At 36.9% G+C, this 17,202-nt stretch overlaps 1 long non-coding RNA gene across 3 annotated transcripts; it reads right to left on the bottom strand.

The window, feature by feature from the left end:
* Positions 1 to 21: 21 nt before the first annotated feature.
* Positions 22 to 13,583, bottom strand: LOC128579355 (uncharacterized). 3 transcript variants are annotated; one of them, XR_008378131.1, is made up of 4 exons: positions 6,877 to 6,955; positions 3,851 to 3,928; positions 1,151 to 1,217; positions 22 to 85 (listed from the first exon to the last, which is right to left on the bottom strand). It is a non-coding gene; the product is annotated as an uncharacterized LOC128579355 (long non-coding RNA). The 3 variants fall into 3 exon arrangements; XR_008378132.1 differs by lacking the exons at positions 3,851 to 3,928; positions 6,877 to 6,955 and adding an exon at positions 13,533 to 13,583; XR_008378133.1 differs by lacking the exon at positions 3,851 to 3,928.
* Positions 13,584 to 17,202: the final 3,619 nt, after the last annotated feature.

Raw genomic sequence — 17,202 nt, forward strand, 5'->3', positions numbered from 1 at the left:
GTGCTGGTAGTGCCCTTTGGTCCTGTTCTCATGAGTTCACTGTCTCGAAGGTGACTCATCAGTATCCCGTATGGGTATTCGTGTCCTACACAGAAAAATCTAAATGTCCATTTCAGACTGACTGGTGCTGTCACCAGGTGTGCTACAAACAGAACATACTGCCCTTACTCCTGGAACTTTTGTTTGAAAGAACCCTTTTGTTGACTAAATGATCATTTGCATGCTTGCAGTTAGAGATGCCTGCATAAGGCTGGTGGTCCTTCCATAGTAGTCTGAAGAGCAATTAGGGAGGAATTAGTTCGTACCTTAAGGCTACCTTGTTTGGAATATATATGGAGATTATTTTGGAAGTTGCATAATGTTGAGCCTTCCTGTGTTTGGATCTGAAAACATTGAAAGGTATTCTTGTTTTTTCTTTGACATTAACCAGACATTTACTCTACCTCTCACACTAGTATAATAAGGGTCCAAAAAGGAACCATTAGCGGCTAACGTTACATAAACAAAAGGAACAAGGAACATTAAACTATGTCAAGCATCACTATCTTTACTATTATCTACCATATAATGTCTGTCTGTGAAAGACTTTTAATGACTCTTTATTGGTTGCATAATTAGTCACTCAAGAGTAATGGAACTGGCTTGATTTAGGCTTTCCTCTTACTGCTTCCCTTTGAGGTTGCTTTTCCCAGGTAATGATCAGAATAAAGTGATCAGGGCATTAGAAACACAATAAACAGATACAAAAACAAATTTACATACTAGACAAACTAAATCCTAGTCACCTGACTACAATGAGATTGTGGTTGTCACACTTTAAGTGATTGCATTGTCTTAGTGTCATCCTCAAATACCATTTTGCTTTGACATTTTAAACTGCAGAGATTAAGTTCCCTTCTATTCCTCTCTTATTAATGTATGTAATTCACTGAACACTAACTCTTCCTTTCCACCTGGCATAGGCACAAAATGCAATGTTCCTTTCCTATCAATTACTACAGCAACATTCAGCAAATGGAGCACAAGGAGTTTTCCATAACAGCAATAAAACAAACCCATTTATCAAAATAGGAAGCTGGTAATCTACAAGAGATGTGTGCAAGTCACATTACAATTAAAATGTCAAATAAAAACTTTTGCAAACCCTTACCAACAAGGGGATATCCTTCCTTTTTCTTTCCAGAATTTACCCACAACTGGTAATCTGTGTCTGAGCCCTTGGAGATAAAAGAATTCAAAGTTATAATAAATCTTTCAAATGTGGGGACTAAATGAGGACGTAGTTTTGACATTGTATGCTTTGCAAAAGGAAAATTACGGATACTATAAATTCTTATCACGTTGAAGAGGATGGAGATGGATTCTGAAGATGTGAATGCTGATTCCTAGAACTAGTGTCTCTTTCCCAGCCCCCAGTAGAGGACTCAGGAATCCTGCTTTTCTCCATCCAGTGATGGCTCAGGATCCATGAGCTGCAGTGCAGTCAGGCCCTCATTGTATAGGCAGGCCATAAAATGTCAAATTGGAGGTCGGCTCACTAACAAAAAGAGAACAAACTTCCTGTTTCTAAAAGATGAATTTCCTCTTGAAAGACTGGACTTCTTTAATCTTGAAACTTCTCAGAGAATACTGGACATCCAGTACAGCCCTGAAAAGACAACCTTGTTATCCAGAAAGACACAAATGCTGCTGTGTCTGTGATGACAAAATAAAAAGGCAAATGCTGATTATTAGCTCAGCTACTTCTGAGCAAAAGAATTACCAACAGACTTTGAGAAGATAAGTAGCTGGCACAGTTTCCACTGGCTTGAGTTTGGTTAAGTCCAGCACTGAGGACAGAAAAGAACAAGAATTCTACCTAGAAAATAACCCTAGTAGTCACGGAAAACAATACAATCGTTCACTGTTACAGTTAGGACCCAACAGCACTATGAACTCCACTTGAAAAAACATTATACTAATTCATCAGATTTTGCTGAATCCTCTAGGAAGGATAAAATAAAAATGGTTCCAATAAAGCTAGAACAGAGAAATCTGTTGGCAATATTTCATATCCTAGCCTTGAAATTCAGATTAAAAATCATGGCCTACCTTTATAATGGAGAATTCTAGCTATGATGAATATCTTACAACCACTCCCTTTTGCAACCACAAAATATTCAGTTTGTGACATTGTCCCTGCCATGTCTCCTAGCTAAAATTTTTAATGTATATATGAAGAGTGTAACTGGGTTATAGCTTTCATATGAAAGCCATAAATTCATTTCATAGTAGGGATGAGTACATTGGTTACTTTTTTTCCATTCTTGAGATACTTTCCTAAGAAGAATATGAAAATATGTCAAATGGTCTATAAAACCAGTGTATGGTGACCCATGGTCGCATTAATGTACACAACTATGACTTAATAATAATAAAAAAAACTTTAAATAAGAAATAAAATAAATAAATTTGAAGAGTAATCTAACACAATCTATTGTTTCCTGTGGCACCTGAAGACAAACTAAAAATCCCCTTCAATAGCTATCACCAAATATCCTCATTTCTTATTAAAAGTAATAGACATTTTTCCTGAAAAGCTTAACCATTTTATTCAAAGGTTAAGAGCTGGATAAGAAAATAAATCATGTCATTCATCTTCCTTTCTACTCCTGAAACTATCTCCTCCCTTAAATATAGGTGTACAGAGTAAAAATCAATGCAGAGGTGCCTGCTTTACTCAGTTCATATACATTTAACTATATTGCAAATCTCATGTAAGAAAGAAAGCAGATTTCTTATCCAAAATTTTGGTTGTCCTATGGTTTAGTCTTTCTTTTTTCAGTGTGATAATGAGGGTAATAAATAATTTGGTTACAATGTTTGCATTGCTTTGGTAAAGTCCCTGATGTAGTTGTGCCTTCCTATAGCACCACAAACAAGCAAATCAACATACATATAATGATATCATGGTGTATCTTAGGTGTGCATTATGTCATATAATAGCATTAGTGTGCTCTAATATCAGAGAGACTCATTTGAGGAATGGCATTTTTACAGTGCTTCCTTTAGTTTCTTTTTTTTTTTTAATTCATTCCCTTTAACAAAAGGTACTCTTTCATTGTATGCTCTTTATATAATGGATAGAGACACAATGAGAAAACCTTCCAGTTCTCTTTCCTCTACCTCATCTTTGAATACTCTCATTTTCTCTACTACTACAATTTCAAAACACTCACCTGTGTCACAGAAAATGAAAAGGGACAAAAACTAAAGGCAAAACAGAAAGGAGTATGGTGCACACACTACAGCTCTTTGAATCTAGTGTCTAACACAAAATTTGTCTTTTTCTTTCCTGATTTATTAGAAGTACTAGCCAGTTCATTCTCAGGATGTGTGGTCACCTAATGTTACTTTATGTAAAATGGTACACTGAGAAAATCCTTGAGAATTGGCCTTTCTGAGACTGATTGAACCTTGGAGAAATAACAGGATAGTTGCATGGAGGAGCAGTAGAAATATAGTGTCATGTAGGAAGGAGAAAAAGGAGTTCAAACTCTGTCAACACGGATGTTACATAAAAATATTATATTGTACAATTCTTATATTACAATCAAGGTACATATTATTTTTGAAAATTATAGTCCAATCTCATTCTGACCACAGTTTACACAAATCCAAAATAAGACTGGAAGAATGCCACCATGTATTAAGCTAATATTAAAGCTTATTCATTTTAATTTCTACATTTTAGGAGACAAAGTAATGGTATCTTTAATAATCAGGTGTCTGCTGATGAAAGGGATAAGGTTATTATGAACTTAAAATATCAGTGTGTTTCTAATTAAGATCATCCAGCAGAGTAACTTACGGTTACTCTTAGAATTGACAAAACCATCTGCACAACTTCGTTGGCGGTGTGTGAGTTCTTTACTCTTATGGTTTTATACTGTAGGAAAAAAGAAATGAGAAATATAGCTGTGAATAAAGATTTTAAATCAACTGAAGAAGTAGTCTTGATTTTTTATGAAAAGAGTCAATCACAAGCTTCAGTAGAACAAAATTGATAATAATTTACATGTATTCCCTTATAAATTGTACCTTTTAATATAATATTTCTCTGAAATTAAAAGTTGTGTGGCCCAAAAGTATTAAAGCTTAAGCAAGTATAGGTTACCAAATGTATTTTTGGCTCAGTACAGGGATGCAGCTCCCAAAGTAAAATCAACAAACAAGGAAAAATCCACACTGCCTTATTGTATATTTGTTTTCTCATAATGTAATTGGGAAGGTACAGAGAAAGATGAACCTTTATTCTTTTCCTGAGTACTGGTTTTACAGTCCAGGCTTTTATTTCCTTGCAAGGCTTAAAGACAGTTTAGGCAAAACATGAATATTAACTGTTCACAAAAATATATTTATATTTTTATTGAGAATTTTCTATGTGTCAATCACTGTGGCTACTTTCAATAGCCAATCCCTCTCATAGAAAGAATTGAAAATATATCTCAGTTCTATTAACAACTCTACCATAGAGTCTATGATCTGTCTGTCATAGGTATATGCTAAACAATAGCAAGAAACACTTATTTAAAAAGGAGATTTAAAAAAAAAATCAGCAAAATTCAAGCATATCATTGGACCTTGCAAAATTCAAAAAAGGCAACAGTCAAATCGAGAAAAATGATATGTTATAAAGGAAAGAAATATTTTTCCATTTACATAAGTTTTACAACAAATCAGTTATTTGGGCTATGTTCATGATAGAGAGGGCCTTAAAGGTAAAAATAAGTATCATAAATGAGAATATAATGATATTTTAAAGATATGATAATAAAGCTAAGGAAAATCTACAAATAATGTATCACCTATTTCTCCATTAACAGTAATTCTTTTCCATAAGCCAATTACTTGACATGACAAATTGGTTCTAAAGTTGTTTGTTAAGAAATTTTTATTTATATAAAGGATTTGAAATGTATCTACTTCAAATCAGAATCTTGGTATCATCAAGGATTATGCCAAATTGAATGAGAGAACAACAGGGAAGATTTGATTACACCTATAGTGCATGTTACAAGGCTACATGTGAAACTTAGTAAATGTAGAATATAAATGTCTTAACACAATAACTAAGAAAATGCCAGGAAGGCTATGTTAACCAGTGTGATGAAAATATGTCAAATGCTCTATAAAACCAGTGTAGGGTGCCCCATGATCACATTAATGTACACAGCTATGATTTAATAAAAAAAAAAAAAAAAGATTTGAAGCCCCAACCCAGAGACTTTTTTGCCTGACGTGTCACAGGAATGTTAAATACTGGGCTTTGACTTAAGAATTGATTTTAATAAAGGTTTCTGCTTTTTGTTAAGTCTAAATCCAACCCATTTAAAGAAATTATCTTATGGAGTTTTTTATAAAGTGAAGCATCTATCTTCCCAATTACCTACTTAATAATAGTTTTTCTTATTAATTGGCACACATGTTCAGAATCATACTTACAGAAAGTGTACACACCCACATGCCTTTGTGGTAGACTAAAAAAGTGAATTTCACCTGACAGAGCTCTCTAGCTAATGAATAACAAAAACAAACAAACACAAATGGATAAGGTGCTGTTTGGTTGCACAATAGCAGTATTCACTGACAGGTTGTGCACAGCTAAAGGAAGAAGACAGTACTTCCCCTCAAGTGCTCCTAAGTGGGGGAATCCCTCTGCAAGCAGAGCTCCGCAGAGAGACGCTTGCCATGAAATCTGCTTCAGAGAGCAATGGACAGAGTGTGTCAAATCATCCACGACACTCTAGGGGACTAGTGGTATCAACAGAGCACACGACCCACCATATCTTTCATCTTTTCCTAACTGAAGAGTGGAACATCATTCCTTTCTCAAGAACTCACATTTTAAAAAAGTGTTTCAAATAATTTATGGGGTTTTCCTTGAATATCCTCTTGTGACAATAACAAACCACCATAACAATTGAATCAAATCAGGTGGTAATAACAATATATTTATTTCCACTTTTCTACAGAAGATCTCTGTACATTAGTGCCTTAAAAATTTGAGTATTGCACTCAAGAAATGATATCTGGCAAATGGGTCTTGTTCAGAACATTTGAATAAGTTTTGCTTTTTCGCCAAAACATAACCATTCTTCACTACATAGTTTTCCTCAAATGAAACCATTTTGTGTGCTAGAGCTGTGGTGAACCATGACAGGATATAGTATCATAAGATTATTCATAAAATTCCATCTAATTCATCATGGATAACATCCTGGATTTTGTAGTAAAATCAGTCATCAATTATATATTATAACTACAGTTAAACAATATTTATTTGACCAATGTTGCAAAAAATTGGGGCAGAAAAGTCCTAATCCCCTAAAAATGTCACCTTTCCCACATCATTCACTTATTAACCTGAACAATTCAATCCATAACAACTCAAAACACACACTTTTCAAAACCACTTTTTACTTCAGAATTGACAACTTGGAAAAAATTCTTTATAATAATAGGAAATAATAATAAATAACAATAGGAAATAGCTCTTTGTGGAAATAACTTTACGACCATTCCCTGCAGCTGCTGTTGATGAGATCCAGGAAACAGTCATGCACAGGGACTAAGGAGACCTCTGACAGGTGGTGTTCCTTCCGAGTGTAAATGTCAAATACTGTAGCTAATATAAGCTTCTCTTGCTTCCTGTCCTCCAGAGTTCGCTTTGCATAGATACAAAGACATAGATACACCTAGGAAATTGCATTTTTCCCTGTGCTACACACGCACAGTCCACCTGTCTGCCTGCCTGTCTGTCTTTCGTGCAATATCCCCAGTAATGTGATTTATGCAGAAACCTGGAATTAAATGTACTGCCTGATAATCACTTACATGGGCACAATTGGCAACATCTTGAGTGTAGATTTTTAAGGGAATGTTCTTTGGGTCATCTTTGACTTTTTCCAGATCAATGTTCCTAATCAAATGCAAACACTGAGTTAGATGGAATTTGCTGAGAGATTATTTTCAAAATTAATCTGCTTTGCTAATATATTCAATATCCTCATGTGCCATGGTTATAGACATAAGAGAAGACTCAGCAAAATCAGATCGCTTTCTAGGTTGTAAGAAAATAAACAGAAATTGGGATGTTGGACTAAGGCGCATAAAAGAATAGGGGCCTCCATGTCTAGTGAGGTTTAAGAAGCATAACCAGGTTAAGGCAGCTCTGGGTAACATTTTATCCTTATAGCTTCCCTGCCTTCTCTGGACAGGTCCACACCATACTGATAACAACAGAAGCATATGTAATACTTTGCAAGGGCAAAGCAAAGCAATGACATTTTGCCTCTCATGTTGCTCTCCGACAGAGTGCAAATCTTGATACCTCTTGTTGGGGAGGAGAAGGGGAGAGGAAGGAGGGAAGAACTATGGTTCTGACATATGAGCCTAAATCTACTGTTGAAATCTGTATACACAATGGTGGGCTAAAGAATTGGCTTTTGAGGTACTCAGCAAAAACCCTCCAGATATGGGAACTTAATACACACACTGAGGAAACTGTTAGTCACAATTAGAAGACAGGAGGTGACAGGAAGGGTGGGAGGATATTCTTGACTACTTTCTGGTTGACATAAAATAACTAGACCTCAATGTTCTGAACAGTAATAGTCTTCTTCCTAGAAAGTAAGCCAAACATGTAAGGAAGAAGATATATAGGGAGTAGTAGCTCCCAAATACTCCATACAGTACCTTATTTTCAGGACAAATGAACAATTTCTACTTAAGAGAAGAGAACAATCTGGGGCACATCTCTTCAGGAAAGGTTGAATTCATTTCTTGCATCGTAAAGATTAAAACTATATATGCTGAAAAACATACCACTGAAGAAGAGAATGCCATTTGTCTTTTTCCTGTGAAGAACTGCAATCAGAGAAAATACAGGAAGAAAATCACACAAACTACTCAGGCTAGCATATTGAAGATTGTCAATCCTGATGAAAATAGAAACAGCCTGCTGTTACTGACATAGCTGCACATGGAAGATGCAACCTCAGCATAACTGTGTTCTGGACATGCCCAAAGGGAAAATGTCCTTTCGGAGAAATTTCAAAATCAACTCTAGTTATAGTACATTCATTTTTATGGATTCTACACAGATCCTCTGTTTCACTGAGTTTCTAAAAGTGGTTTTATATGAGCAAGGGTGGTAGCTCTTAGAGTGCCAAGAATACTTGATGTATAATCCAACACTTGGTTTTCCCACATCTGTAAAGCTGGATTAGTTATCTCAATTGTAGTGTGTTTGTAGCTTAAAGCATCATACGATGGAAAGTATGCCTAATATCGAGATAAAAGATGGGAAGGCGAAATTTGGCATATGGACGAAAATATCTTGGCTCAGCAATCAATTTAAATACATACTGAAGAATTATAATTTAGCAAATGAGTTCATAGAAAACTTTCCTTCAAGTAATACAACCTGTTTAAGCTCAATTCATTTCCAATTAAATGGCTATTTATTAATAGTTTTCTCCAGCTGTATTTAATTGTTTTTTTTTTGGTTTTTGGCCAGGGCTGGTTCGAACCCTCCATCTCTGGCATATGGGACCGGTGCCCTACTCCTTGAGCCACAGGCACCACCCTAATTCTTAAACTTATAAATAAAATGAACTTTAGACCAATTTGGTCTTCTTTGAAACCTTCTCACTAATCTCTTCAGAGAAATTGGAAACCTTAGTTATTTTCTTGATCCAACAAAATCCACTTCAGAAGTATTTGTATTTTTTTCTGATTTTTGTTGCTTTGCAACATTCTGCATAAGCAATATCTCAGAACTGGCCACCAGAAAGCACATAACATCTTGTCAACCAATAGTTAATGATGCAAACTCCATCTTTCATCAATTATTACATTTTCTTTTTTAAAACGCCCACATTTTCAGAGTTCATGTCAAAGCTCGGGTTTATTCAGTGTTGAGAATATATGAGACATATTCTTTATACCCACTCACTTTATTCAAAGAAGTTAAAAAATCTTTCATTTTAAGAGACTTAGTAATTTTGTAACTTTTATTTGACAAATAACATGTATAGAGAATTCTGCACAAAGCTGAAGTGTAACACACCTTCATGACCACCATCCAGATTATGAAACAGACAATCACCATGGAAGGTCCACTGATGTTCCTATTCAGCCTGTGGTTGTCACCATTCCTCTTTCCATAGCAGGGAATAGTTTGCTTGTCTTGGTACTTTCAGTAAATATAATCACACAGTATATGCTACTTTGGCCTAGCTGCTTTGATTCCACATTACATTTGTGAAATGTATCTGGATTACTGCCTGCAGCTTTAGATCATTACTTCTCATTGCTCTACGGTGTTCACTAGTTTGACAACATAGCATACATTGCTTCAAAAAATAAATTACCAACTATGTCGGGCAAACTCTGTAATCTTCTTATTTGTGTAAACTTCTTAGGTTTTCCCTTCCTCTTGCTCTATCCTACAATCAAGGAGTTATTTTCTTTCATATTTCTTAATATCATACAATTTTACAGGATAAAAAACAAAAGTGCTCTAAAAGGAACGGTTATCTTTGAGTTTATAAAGACACTTTAGCTCTCTGTTGGTAAAAGCATTTAAGACTATGAAAAATATAATACTAATATTCAGAAGGGAAAGAAGTTTGTCTTAAAGGTAAGAAAGTAAAGACATAATGGAAGATTATCTCAAAGATGGAGGACATAAAGTTCTGTCTTGCTGAGGGCAAGCTGGGGATCATGTCACTCAAATAAGCTGTCTTTAGGGGAAAAAGGAGCCCAAGGAAATGCTTTTCAAGAGCAATTATCAGAAAAGCCATAACTCCACACCTTTTTGTAAGAAAATAATCTTAATTTTAAAATAATGGCAGATTTTAAGCGAAGTTATAAAAATAAGATGGAGAGCCCCTGCATCCTTCTCACCCACTTTAACTTTCCTCTAATGTTATCCTTTTACAATATCATGACTATTTTTTAAAGCTAAGAAACAATATTAGGACACTATTCTTCAAATAAAGTAAGTTCTTGACTTTATTCAGACATCACTGGGTTTCCATTAATGTCCTTTTTCTGGCCTAGGAGCTAATCAAGTATCCATAGTACATTTAATTATCATGTTTCCTTAGAAATTGAGAGGGAGGGGAAGGAGGTCGGGAGGATGGGCAGAGGGTGGGTGATTGGTGGGATAACACCTGCAGTGCATCTTACAAGGGTACATGTGAAACTTAGTAAATGTAGAATATAATTGTCTTAATACAATAACTAAGAAAATGCCAGGAAGGCTATGTTAACCAGTGTGATGAAAATGTGTCAAACTGTTTATAAAATCAGTGTATGGTGCCCCATGATCGCATTAATGTACACAGCTATGATTTAATATAAATAAAAAAAGGCATTTATATGGTGACATGTATTTATACTTCTAAATAGCCCCCACTTTTCTGTAGTAGGAATGAAAAGCTTGGGTACTTTAAAACTTTGTACTTGTCATTTTTCTGCATTACTTGAATTTTTAATCATGATTTTATGTTATTTTTATGAATATAACAAATAAATTATGTGACCAGGGCCAAAAAAAAAAAAGAAAAAAAAGAAAAGAAATTGATCTATGACAGTTTCTCAGTCTTTCCCTGTTTTTGCCTCTGTACTTTTATAGTTTTGAGGTATACTGGTCAGCGATGTTGTAGAATGACTCTCAATTTGTGTCACTTGGATGATTTTCTCATTATTACAATAGAATTATGTTTTTCTATGGGGGGAGGGGACCATGGAGGTAAATTGCTTTTAACATGACATATCAAGAAGTACATGATATCCACATGCCATCACTGGAGATATTAACCTTGACCACTTGGTTCAAGAGACATTGTTTGAGCAATGAAGTGTATATAAAACTTGTTTCCACATTCCCCAACCCCTCCTTTCTTATAAAGCTTCATGAAAATTATTTGATTAAAAAGGTTGTGTGGTCACAACAATCACAACAAATAGATTCTCTGTACATGGAACTCCAAGGAGGTCAAGCAATAGAAAATGAGGATATCTATGGATGCCTGCCATGAAAAACAAGACATGCAAGAAAAGATAAAAACATATGTTCTTTCCAAGTAAGTTCTTAAAATCTAAACTTAACCTCTTTCATGTTTACAGAGATGGAGCTAGAAAATATTTTTTCTTAGTTCAGTATCTGAGGAATAGAAAAAAAAATATCCAACGTACTCAGTACTACTGTGAAACCAATTTATGAGGACTCACACTTGCATATGAAAAATGAACCACAACTCTAGCCTAGGATGAAGGAGGAAAGGAGAGGGAGAGGGTAAGGGAAAGGGTTGTGTTGATAGAGGGAGGATTAGTTTTAGGGGAACCACACCTATGGAGCACATTGCAAGTACAAGTTGGTTCTATCAGGTGAAGAACACAAATGTCTAAACATTTTAATTGGGTAAATGAAGTGAAGGCTATGTTGATTAGTGGGAGTAAGCATTCCAATTTGTACCTATACTCCACACATTGAATCCAAAAATGCCATAAATGTGTTCATGATTTATGCACCAATGACTTAATAAAAAAAAAAAAGGAAAAAACAAAAACTCTTGTGGATGGCACTAGTGCAGAGTAGAATGCCATGATATCCCTGTCTTTACTAGAGAAGGTTAACAGCTTGAAAAACTTTAGTCCTTTGGCTTTTGGATGAAGCCTTAACAGTTTGGGGGTGCTGGGCAGAAAAGCAGAATGAAAAGCATCAGGTTCATGTATAGGACCCTGCATCTTTAAGGGAAAAACAAATCCTGAAGGTGTTCAAATTCACAGCTGTGATTTTTGCCTCCCCCCAAACTGAAAAGTACCAACTAAGAACAGTCAGGAGAAGAGGAAACAAATTCTTTAATCCTACAATCCAGGAAATAATGAATCCTGAAAAACTGAGGTTTACTCCTTAAAATCTATACTTTGCTCTCAACTCCCACATTTCCATAGAAACTAAATCAACACTTGATACAAAATTCACAACCCTGTATGTCATGACATCAATTTTGTTTGTAGGATGAAAAACTACTTCTTTAGTGAAATTTGGAGGATAAACCAGTTATGCAAACTAAATCAGAATATTTTATAAAATTAGCTTCATGCATGCCATTTCAGTGGCTTCGAAAGACTTATGAAATTCAAAGGCTCCGTATGTAAAAACAAACACCTAGCCATTAGGAAAGGGGATGTTGAAGAGGGAGTTGAAGGGTTTGACCAATCTACTCCCGTTTAATATCCCTAGAAGTTCAAGTCCCCTTTGTTGTTTTAGTATGCAGGAAGGGTGGAAAACGAAGACTTCATTCTTGGCAAGGGAGAGCACCCCCAGAAACAGAGGAATATTAAACAATAAGCTGAGTGAGTTGGAACGAAGAAAAGTCAGCTAGTTTACATTTAAGCTAGCCAATGCTAGCAAGCTTCCTGCCTTTTCTGAAATGCTAGCCTGTTAGGGATACTGCTTTTAGACACCTCGGCTGGGTCTGTGAGCACTCTGAGGAAAAATGGCCACAGAAGAGACTATGACAGAGACCTAGAAAGATACATTAACTGGGTCATTTCCTGCATAGTAAACAGGCAAAGCAGATACCCATTTGGGATATTTGCATTTCCTTGGGCAGAAACCAAGGGAGTAGCTCAAACCCTGAGATATGGGTGGAAGAGCTTAAATCCCTTATCCTGGAGGAAGATCCTCTGTGATGGGGATGGGAGGAAAATTCCTGCCTCTCCCTGATTCCTCAGAGGAGATTAACACCAGTGGTGTTTTACTAAACAGGGAAGTAATGGAGTTTAACACCTCCTTAGAAATCTGTGCGTGCGATCTCAAGCACGATGCAGTCTCATTATAAGGCTCAGATTTCAGATTTCTCAAGTCTACTCAAACCTTAAAAAACAAATACAATTGGGGTTGATATTCTCACTCAAAGAAAGTGCTGGCATCTTTGTTCTCTCCCTCATCTTACCCTCTGGACAAATGAATATTTATGAAGCAGAATGGATCAAACACTCTGGGCCATTGCTGGAATCCCCCAAACAGTCAATGGACCCTTGACTTCCCACCTTTAATTCTGTTCTCTGTCTCATGTCTCTTTCTTTGCCATTGTTTCTAACATTATATTTCTTCAGTCGGTTGCTTCCACTTCCACAGGTCTTAGTGGACCCTGCCCCCATGGCAGGACACTGACACAGAAGAGCCCCTTTAAAAGAGATTGGCCAAACCAAGATAAATGACTACAAGAGTCCCCAGTAGTGGTGTTACTTTTCATATAGTTTAAGCCAAAATCTCTTAGGGGAAACATGTCACACAAGTGTATTGGTTTAATTAGGTGTAAAAATCAGTTATATATTTCATAAACAATCAGAATAAAATGTTATCTTTCTACCAATTTGGGGAATAAAATTTGCCTGAAGTTTTCCCTCTCATCGCAGAAATGACCACAATAGCTCAGCAAGGTAAATATAGGACAAGCTGTGGTTCTTACTTGAAAGTGGCCACAAAGTTCTGAGTGGGCCAGCCCAAGATGAAGGACTTCACAGCCTCGGTGTTGCCTTCTCCGTCTTCAGCCAAACAGCTGGTTGTCCACATATCTGATAATTTAATTGTGTTTTTTGTCTTGAAGTTCTTGATGCACCTAGAAAGATGAAAACAAAAGGACCTCTGGCTATTTTGTTTCTTAAATTTTATGGGAGATTTTGTACTTGTGATAATTGTCTCATACTCTCCTATGATCTTCAGGGCCCATCACAGTCAACTGTAATGTGGTTATCTCCCTTTCCCCAAAAAAGCCTTTAATACATTTGGTGAAAAATTTACTCCTCATGCATGTACGTACAGAGAAATGGACATAAAATAGCCATATCGTTTTTCTATTCATTGAGCATTGCATTTGGAGCAAATGTGTTAACTTTAAATTTACTACTTTTACAAAAAATTTACTCATTTATTATCTATGACTTATTTCCAAGAAGACTTCAAGGATGGTCACAAAACTGTACATGTTTTATTAAAATGTTTATCAAATTTTCATGTCAAAAGAGAGCCACAGAAAAAACCTGAGATTGGAAGAATTTATAATATGTTTTCACCTGAGAGGTTATAAGATTTTCTAGTCTGTAGCAGCATAGAATATTTTACATTTTCAACCTTAAGATTTTGGTGAAACTTTCTCGCCTTATACTCTTTCTTAAATTGAAAAATATAGGCTAAAAAGGAATAGAAAAAAAAGCAGGTTTGACAGAATCAATATTAATCTCTCAAGATGTAGAAGGTGATCTATTTTTAATACAGAAATGAAATTGCTTTCAGAAAATTCCCACCTATCCTCCTTAGACCCACATGGTAGAAACCATCATATCCCTTCATTTCATAGACATATTTTCTGCTCAGAAAGACTGGAAAATTGAACAGAAGACACTGAGTAGGATGAAGTGAATACACAGGAAGACTTGGGTCCCTTTCAGAACCTTTGTGGCAAAACTAGAGTAAAATCTAAGAGACCTCATATATGCAAGTATCCCTGAAACTCTGATTCATGAGATATTTATGGCTCAAACTCTTAAACAGAATTTACAAAGATCACAAAGATACTACAGGAAGTATAGAATCCTGCATATGGATAATCTAGTTTGAACTGCTACCCCTAGAGTGCACTGAATTTACCTGCACTCAGGTTGTGGTATGATAGCTTCTTCCTGTTGAATTGAAGTATTCTTCACCCTACTGCTATGAATCAGTAGATTTTTATAAAATAAAAAAAGACTGAATTACAGACTGAATCTTATTTCTTGATGCCTGTTATTTAGGTCATATAAAACTGTAATTACAAGTCTTTTAGAATGAAAAGACTCTTCCATGTGTGGTTTCACACATTTTGTTTCTATGTGGTCTATTTATAGCTATCTTGTGGAAACATCCACATATACTGTCCTGGGGAAAAAATGATAGCATTTTCTATTCCCTAGATCAATAATATTCAACCACAGGTGCCAAAAACATGGAATTGTCTAAAAGTATGATCAGTGACTTCCATCCTCATATACTAAAAATAATGGCTAGGCTTGGCATCTGTCGCAACGTGATTATTGCACCGGCCATGTACACCCAAGGCTGGTGAGTTCAAACGGGGCCTAGGCCAACTAAATGACAATGGCCAACAAAAAATAGCTGGGCATTGTGGTGGGTGCCAGCTACTTGGGAAAAAGAGGCAAGAGAATCAGGTAAGCCCAAGAGTTTGCGGGTGCTGTGAGCTGTGATGCCAAAGCATTCTACGGTGACAGTGTGAGACTCTGTCTCAAAAAATAATAACAATAATAGTGGCTAATATTATTGAGAATTTAGCAGGTGACAGTCATTGTTGTAAGTACTTTACCCAAGTTATTTCATACTCAAACATTTTACAGAAAAGGAAATGGAGTCATGAACAGATTGACTTGCCTAAAGGCAAACAGCTTACAAGGCAGACCAAGAACCTGATCTTGAGCAGAGGTAGCTCCTGAACTTACTTAGGCTCTTAAGGAGCATAAAAAGCCTTGAATATTTCCAATTCTCTAAACCACCTGCATGAAAGGAAGTTTTGTTCATCTGTTCTCCTTGACCTACTTTTTGTTGTTGTTAAGCTCTCCTGAGCGTCAAGGCTTTCTGATGGAGCTATTAAAACCATCCAGCCTTAATACTTGCCTGATTATGTCTTCAATTTAAGCAAAAATCAATAAATACATAAAGAAGAAGGAAAATAACATAGATCACTCCATCTTTTATTTATTTTCAAATTCATATTCCACTCCAAAAAGTGCTGACCTTGTTCAAAGTTTCCACTATATTTCCTTACCAACAAAATCCCTTTGAGATGTTGAATATTATCCCTAAATCCCAGATAAAAATGGAGCAATAGAAATTATTTTTTGCTAGAGACAAAATTGTGTGTTCAGAAGACCTGATCCCGAAGGGAACACAGAGATTTGTGTACCATGGTCAGACAGAGCACACAAATATTTTGGGGAGATTCACTAAATTTATTCCCAATACGATATTCAGTAGTGAATGTCATTTATTATCTTCATCTCCAGAGAAAACACCGTGGCACAAAAATATGCATCAGCAAATTAGTTTCAAACTCCAACACTCTACATGACTTCTTTTTCTTTTTATGTATGTCTATCTTAATACAGTAGCCACTAGCCATGTGTGATTAAGTGAACACAGAAATTAAGTGAAATTTTAAAATGGTTTCCTCAGCTGCACTAATCACATGTCAAATGAATAATGGCCACGTATGCTACCATAAATAACAGCAAAAGTTCAAAATATGTGCTTGTGACAGAAAGTTCCATGGCACAGGGTCATAGTACTAAAGCACAGCTGTGGGAGGAAGTGACTGCCTCTCCGTGGGCACTGAAGAGGTGGCAGTTCAGCTCCTGGCCCTAGGCCTCTTCCAGAGTCTGGTCTGAGGGACACCTGCGCGATCCTAGAGCCCATGCACTGGAGGGACCCTACATTGGCTCCCCTTTACCAGGGGAGAACCTGTTGAGAACCAGGTGAGAACAGGTTGAGAACCTGTGGGTCGCCACCCACAGGAACTGTATTAAAGGGCTGCGGCATTAGGAAGATTGAGAACCACTGCCTTCACCAAATGCACCTGCTGCTCTTCCAGCGCCCTAGAGGTGACTGAGTTAGGGAGCCTATAGGTGCGGCTTTCCCAGCTCCCCTGGCAAAGTGGCCCAGATGTGCAGGTGCAAGTTGCTCAGAGTCCTTAGAGTCGGACCTCGTGCCAGTGAGACGGCAGGAGCAGAAAAGGCAGAGAGGAGATGGGCACTGGCCTTCCACATGCTGGTGGCCTCTGGACGCTCCTCTACAAAAGACAGGGAACGCTGTGCTGGGGACTGGCAGCGGGGAGTGCCCAGTCTTGCAGGCTCCGCCATTCCAGGTCTGACCAGACCCAGGAGGTGTGGGAAGGCCCCCTAGCGGCAGCTGGGGTGAAAGAGGCCACACCTCCTGTGAGCCCTGGTCTCTATCCACCATCCAGCGGCTGCTGAGCCAGGACCGCCACACCAGGTCTGGACAGGCTGCTGGGGTCAAATTAGAACCCAGCAGAGGAGGAGCTCAGAGGCCTACCCCGGTGAGAATCTGCTCTTCCCTCAGGCAAAGTGGTCTCC

Source organism: Nycticebus coucang, unplaced genomic scaffold (genome assembly GCF_027406575.1).
Source record: "Nycticebus coucang isolate mNycCou1 unplaced genomic scaffold, mNycCou1.pri scaffold_46, whole genome shotgun sequence".
Lineage (NCBI taxonomy): Eukaryota > Metazoa > Chordata > Mammalia > Primates > Lorisidae > Nycticebus > Nycticebus coucang.